Consider the following 7895-nt stretch of genomic DNA (forward strand, 5'->3'; position numbering starts at 1 on the left):
CAAAGATTCATGACTCTCATTTAAATTTGAATCACATATATCAACAAGATCATTTTGAACAACAAAGCTTGACACACCTTGACAAGGAATGTTTTGCTTAGCTTCACATTTCCTTTCACCATTGAAGATGTTTTGACAAGAAGCAGCAGCAGACGAAAATTTCTTTGAGATCCCAAATTTTAAATTGTTTTCAATGTCCCTAGCTGTGTTAAAAGCTTCATGCAAAGTTTTGGGTTCCTTGTTTCTTAATAGGAAACTCATCTTCTTGTCAAAAGAACTCATGTAGATCTCCAAGCATGCTTCATCATTAAACTTATACTTGCTGAAAATATTAGACAATGTTTGTGAAAACCTGATATTAAATGACGGTACCAATTCATCTTCCTTGATTTGTATGTACATGAATCTTTTCAGCATATCAAAATCACTCACCTTTTCAGCAAATTGGGCTATAAAGTTAGTTGTTAGTTCATCCCATGAGGAAATACAATTTGCTGGCAAAAAAGAGAACCAATCTCTTGCATCCTCTTTCAATGATTGGACAAATAATTTCATGCACACATCTTCTTGACAAACTTCAAAATCTCCCATAAGTCTGAAAATCTTTTCAAATGTTGACGTGCTGATGCTGATTTCTTCCCACTGAATATTGGCAAATGCTTTCTAATTTTTGTGGGTATGGGATTTGGGTAACCCGGAATATCTTTGAAATTTAGAGCAGCATAGTAGTTCATTTTAAAACTTCTCTTATAACATGGCTGTGACATTTCACTAGGCATGGCTATATGTGGAAATATACAAGGCTGAAAAACTTCACTACACATTTCTACTTGCTTCCACAAATAATTAGACAACCTTGTGTAGAATAGTGAAAAAAACTCAAGAATATATCATCATACTGATCTATTCACAACATTGCTTGACATAAAGTTTTTCCAAATTTGCATACTACAACAGAACATATATGTTGGAGACTATAGCAAAATAGATATGCAAATAGACTTGTAATTCCTCGTTTTCCCTCTTTACTAGTGTTGTTCACTTAATGGGAAAACTATTTTACTCATTCAAATTTTTAGAAGAAAATATTTTGCATTGGAACTTCTGAAAGTACCTGGATATTTGTAGCTATAAGACTTGTAGATCTAAACATTTATTCACATTTTCAGCATGGTCTTTTACCTCAGAGTCGCCACCTCTTGCATAGAGGACATTTTGAATAGAAAAATGTCATTCAAAACATATTTAATTCTTTATTTCTCCTTCAATCTTGCTGCAATAAATTCACTCTAGGCTATTTAACATAAATCTGGAAAATGCATCAGACTTATGTGTGAACTATAATCTTTTACTGCACTTTTCTTTGCAAGCTTTTATGATGAGAGAACCATGTCTGAGTATGCAACCAATTTAATTATCTGCATCTTAATATGATTCATCAAGTCATCTACTAATCTTGTGTAAATCTTGGAACACAAACTTCCTGCAAGCACTGTTGCAGAGACTAGAGTCGCTACCCAATTATGACATTGGGAAAAAATTTAAAAACAGCTGCAAGGAATTCTTGCAACTCTCAGCACTATATATTTTTCAATTCTTCACAAGAAACTTTCTCTGATAACAGACAACACCATTACAACCTCAAAACATGATACTAAATCCCTCAACCATAAAAGACATTTTCAACTCTATGTAATCTCAATGGACTGACTAACTGGATGAAATTATGCAATTACTATTCAGTTCCCCAGCAGAGTCGCCATTTTTGTTTTTCTCAAAAAAAGAGTAACCCAAGTTCACCCGTAATTTATCTATGAAATAGCCAATTTCAAACAATGAAGAACTTCAAGACTTGGACAACATGACAAGGATTTAAATCCTTCTACTCTTCAAGCTCTGCAAAACCTAGGTGGGTATACCTTTGATGCATAGAATCAGACCCATTACACACATATGACAACATCAAACAAGCATATAGATTTCATTAAAGTCTCAGAACAAGGAGGGTACTGTAGATGGGCTAAATCTACACATACAACTCACTTATGTTTGAGCATGAGATAGGTGGAACATTACCACATAACAGAAAAAGAAAGATATTCTGATTTGATTTTAAAATGCTGCAAGTAATCTCTAGTTGTAATGGACCAGTGCCTTAACCTGGGCATGGAGTCAAATACATAACATTATAAGAGAACCTAGTTGCAAATCTGGCTTACCAAAATATCCCTACATTAATGCCTAACATTAATAGATTCTACATTAATTCATAGAACCATACATATCCAAACAATAATTCAGTTTCACAGTTTCTGCTCCAAGAATTTAAATCCCTTCTGTAAAAGATTCCTAAGAACGGGAATTACACTCCCCCTTGGAGAGGATAAACTCAAAATCCCTTGAAAATTGAGTTATATTGAAACTGGCAACAAATGCCTAATGACAATTCTATGGCACTTTACACCTGCCTTGCACGTGTATGACCTACAACTAAACCAATTACAATCTTATGCAAAATACCCACATACAGAACTAAAACTCTGAAAACATTATTGAACTGGAAATTCATTGCAAATTTGGAACCATTTGGAATTCTCCCTTGGAGCCATTTTCCAAAAATTGGAACCCTTACAAAGGAGAAGAATTCAGAATTAAAACAAGGAGGGAAAACTTCAGATTTCATCTGGTAGTGACAACTGTCCCACTCCTTCTACCATTTACTGCTCACACACTTGGCCTACTGAAAATGAGCTCTTTCCAACTAAAAAATATTCTCTGCATTCATTCACATTGAAACTTCTCTCAAAATAACTAACATGTGTTGAAACTGATTGCAGAAATGACCTCCTCGTTTCGAGAGATTTCCAACGACATATAACACTTGTATGTTATGATGAAAATAACTCAATCAATGAATTCATGTCGGATGCAGATCAGTCATAAAAAAAAAAAAATTGCATTTTTAACATAGTTTGACTATAGGATTTAAATCATATTTTTATCCTCTACTGTGCATCCATCTATGCCATGTGTCAGCCATTAGTTCGCTCATGGGTCCACCTGGGTGCCACCTCATCTGAGCCCAGACCCGCCATTGCCTGTGTGGCACCTTAGTCACAAGATCGCAAGGCTTATCTAGCAAGCAACTCTCAGTCACGGATTTGTGACTATCAATGGATCATCTACCCGACCGTTAGATCTGCTTGACTTGCTCGACCTTTAACCTCCATCCTTGCCGGTCGGTTGTAAAAATTTGGTGCCTTGCGATGCGCGCAGGTGTGGGCTCCATGAGATTGTCAAGCCTTCTCACTTGCCAAAAGCCATTGTCTTTTGACACTTAACATCAAAGTGTTTTTGTATTTAAAAAGTATAAAAATCTTGCCCACAACAAATATGGGATAATGGCCTTTTGCACAAAATGCTTTAACTTGAAAATTTCCAAAGTCTATTCACCAACTTCTAAGTGCAACCCTGCAGAGAGTATTTGGCATTACACCTGGCAATAGCATTTGCTTCAAAGTTTCTAAAGCCTGCGTAATAACATTCGTCGGAGATTTCTAAAACCTTTTTATAACCCTATGTTGGGAGGGAGGATGTTGGCAGAGGCATGAGGAAGATCTCACACTACCCATTGCATTTGTTTGAAAGTTTCTAATGCCTTTCTTCAATGCCTTCCCACTTAACGTGGGTAGGAAGGATTGCCAAGGGTCATGTGCATTGTCTTTACACCTGTCAACTGTCGTTGCTTGAAAGCCTTTATGACTTGCGACAATCTAAAAGTCCAACAAGAAGATTATCAACTCCCAGGTTTGTGAGGTGTTTGACCCAAGTAAGAATAAAATCCATGAATGCATAATTCCCAAATGTGACAATAATAATGTTGTATTTTGATCGATAGACAACCATTTCATTGCTTAACAACACCCGGTGTTGGTGCCTTTGATGCTACCAAAAGAGACGTCCCAACTGAAATAACAGAAGCAATAATAGTTGCCACTATCATAACTATCGCAGTCTTGAAATAGAATGCAGGAACACCCCACTGAAAGGGGTAAGGAACTCTAACCCAAGCGAATATCTTAAGAGCATCTAAAACATCACTTCAGCAATGTTGCATGGTATAAATATGCTTTCGACATCTTTCATTTTCAATGTTAGAAATTGCCTCTTTCATATTACAACAACTAAAGTACTAAACCCCAACTTCTTTTGAGTAGAAATGCATATTCCCACAACAAATGTGATTGCAAGCCCTGATGGAACCACATATACTTGGAAGACTCGATTACCAAAATTGAGACTCTTCGAAGATACAGGGAAAAAAAAAACACAATAATAAGAATTTGAGGCATATCAATCTCCACACAAGTGCCAACCACAGTAAAACCATAGGTAAAGAATGTCAGCCCAACAACAGCCATAGTAGAAGCAACCGTGACAAGGTTGATTACCCTCCAAAATGCCTTATGAAAACTTGAGGATCCAACAGGATCAAATTTGCACAACTTTCTGATCATTAAACTGAAAATTGCAACTAATTGGCAACTATGCCCAAAACACATGAGTAACCTTCAAAAGACGTTCCAAAAACTAATCAAAACACCTTTTTGTATTCCATCAGCTGACAGGCGAGTAGTCTGATATACTGGCTATCATCCTACAAAACCATTTTACTTGACACTAATTGAGTTTCAAAATATTAATGGTCAAAGATGACCACTTGTCATTTTCTAAACTTGCATAGAAAAACTTAAGAAATCTCCTTTGGAATTGAGTTGGCAAATGGGTCAAACGGATTGATCGGGACTCCCAAATGTAGATGGAGCATCACTTATATGTTTACGACACCAGGTAATACTTACTTCATCATGATGCTCAACTGGGTCAAAAATACAGGCACTCAAAGTTGACCATTTAGCCTTTCTGAAAAAAAACAACTTGCAGATTTTCAAAAATTGCAAATGAACTAGCTTTCGAAAACTGAGAAAATGGATTCATAGGGACTTGAAATCTGGCAAGTAGGCACACCTATATGTGTATAATTCAGGGGTACACTTTATTTGACATGACAATCAATTGGGTCTGAAATGCAAAGCCTCAAAGCAGGCCACTTGGTAAAATGCACCTATGAAGAACTTTCAGCTCACCCCTTGAAATGGGTACTTGACAAACTGATCTAAACTGAAATCTGAAAGTTCTAACCCACTGTATAGGCCAAATGAAAGGTGTACAACAAGTTTCCAAAGCTTTACCTCTTAACAATCAACTGGCTCCATTTTACCCTTCTTCAAACTAGGTCATCCAGGTTGATTAGTCAAGTGCTATTCTGAAAGTGCAGGAATAAAATTTTGAAATATATCAACATATATTTACTGTGCAAATGTATTTTCCAAAATAGACTATATTACACAGTATTTGAACACATAAATCTCATTTATTTTATAGAGTTTATATATATATATATATATATATATATATATATATATATATATATATATATATATATATATATATATATATATATTCATTCAAAACACTATAGTGTAATAACTATTTCTTCTAAAAAAAATATATTTTTATTTCGAGAATAGTTTTCTAACAACAGTAATCTCTTTCTTTACAAACTAACCAGCAATGTAACTATAAGTAAATAAATGAATAAACATAGGTTTAAACATAAGAAATATATTTTTGCAACTACATTTTGTGCTTTCCTTCTTAATCATAAAACAGTAAATAAAATGTGATGATAATGAATGTATCAAACATAAATATTTTTATTATATTCTTAAATATTGAAACTAAATTTCATTATCATGTATGTTAACCATTTTTCTTTCATTGACAAAAATAATTAACCAACAATCATAATGCCCTTATTCAACAACAAATAGGAATATTATTTAAATGCTTCTTGATTTGAATGTAATGAATATACAACAAAAGTAAATACAACGTCTTTTCTTTTTGTTCTAAAATACATTGCTCTCAACAAAATATGTGACTCTTTCTTCTTTACATTTTATTGAAATCACTAAATACAACAAGAGTCTTTAAATAGGTAAATGAACAAAGGAGTACACTTTCAACATTCTTTAAACTCCACTTTAGGTAACTAACTTTTCTCCATCCTTCATACAAATAAACTTAGATATGACCATGGAGGCTCACCTCCCAACCTAGGCTTACAAGAAGCCACCCCCGAGCTAGGAGAACCAAGGCTAAACAGGCTACAAACAAATTCAACAATACATGCAAGGAAAATTTATACAAAACATAAACTCCCAACCCAAGGATTCACATTGTCACTGTGTGACTAATTTTGTGGGGTGAAGGTGGACCAAGCACCTAGAGGAGATCTGCATGAAAAGATAAACAAATGCCTTCATAAGGCTACCAAAATACAACCAACTCAAGGTCACTTACTTGACCCAAAAACTTCCCTTATGACCCCCATGGCTTACATGCCCAAAACTCCCCTTATGACCCCCTTTTTGCATAAGCACAAAACAATGTAGCAAGGGTCCCATAACTCTTGTGTATTTCTCTCTTCCAAGAAGAAAGTCTCTACACTCTTAGGCTGTCAAGCAGCCCTTCACCCCAAGGCTACTCTTCCCTCCCAAGGGTGAGCATGACCTTGAAACACCCATATCACAAGATAATCACAAAAATAGCACAAAAGACAATCACAAAGAAGGATTTCAACAACCAACACCACAACTCACATATACACAAAAAATCTAATACAAAAGCATTTTTCCTTCATATAAAACAATGGAAATCAAAATGCATGGAAGAACACTACCAACCTTTTATCCTACAAATGGTATGAGGGATGGTTGTAGGAGAGTTGCCCGATCCACTAGTCTTTTCTTCCCAAAAACCAAAATGCATCTCTATCCCAAATTTTCAAAACAACTCTAAGTCTCCAAGATTGGAGAGTGGGTGATCAAGATCTCAAGTTTGAATCCCTTCCCTAAGTAGGCTCTCCTCACACTTTCCAACTTCCTTGGAAAGGATGTGAGATCCCATAGCTTGGTCTTCCCAACCTCTTACATGGTTTAATAAAAATGAAAACTTAAAAAGGTAAGAGAAAGTGGGGAAAAGCAACTATCACTCAAATGGAAGGTTGTCTAACCAAAGAGCAATCCTCAAAAGTTAAATTTTCGTTCATCTTGGAAAACCCACTTTTGAGGTGACTTGACAATCACATGTGAGTGGTCACATAGCTAAAATTGATCTTTACCCATAGGTATCTCATATGGGCCTTCAAAAGTTCCCTAAACCTAACCTTAGGAGTTAGTTTAACCCTCCAAAAACCCACCTAAAGTTTGTCTACGGGTCAAACTTGAGTTGATCAAACTAATGGCTCTCTAACCAAGTTATCTCTTGGGACCACAATATGATATTTGAAAAATGCATTAGGTTTAACAAATTCCCTCCAAAGGACATGTCATTGTCAACTCACACACATCACAAGTGTCAAGTGACACCATAAAATACACATCACTATAATATGCTTGACATGTCCTTTTTTGGAATTAACAAAATTAAAAAGTACAAATTGAACACACATTCAAGCATTCACATTTACGAATTTAAACACATCACATACGAGGTGTTGTCTCTCCAAATAGACAACCCTTGGCTTTACTAACGCACATAGGTTTAGTTTGATTCTCTGAATAGTTTTCATGGTCACATGGATTGGTTTTCCTGCACATTAGTAATCTCAAATAATCACATGCAATATTAATATATGAAAAGAATACAAATCAGGCACTTTGCATACAATTTACACCATAACAATCAAATTATCAATTATCCAATAGAATCCACATGAAATAATTTACTCAATGGCATCATCATAATCATCATGCAATTCAATCATCCGT

The sequence above is a fragment of the Cryptomeria japonica genome, chromosome 4 (genome assembly GCF_030272615.1).
Source record: "Cryptomeria japonica chromosome 4, Sugi_1.0, whole genome shotgun sequence".
Classification (NCBI taxonomy): Eukaryota; Viridiplantae; Streptophyta; class Pinopsida; order Cupressales; family Cupressaceae; genus Cryptomeria; species Cryptomeria japonica.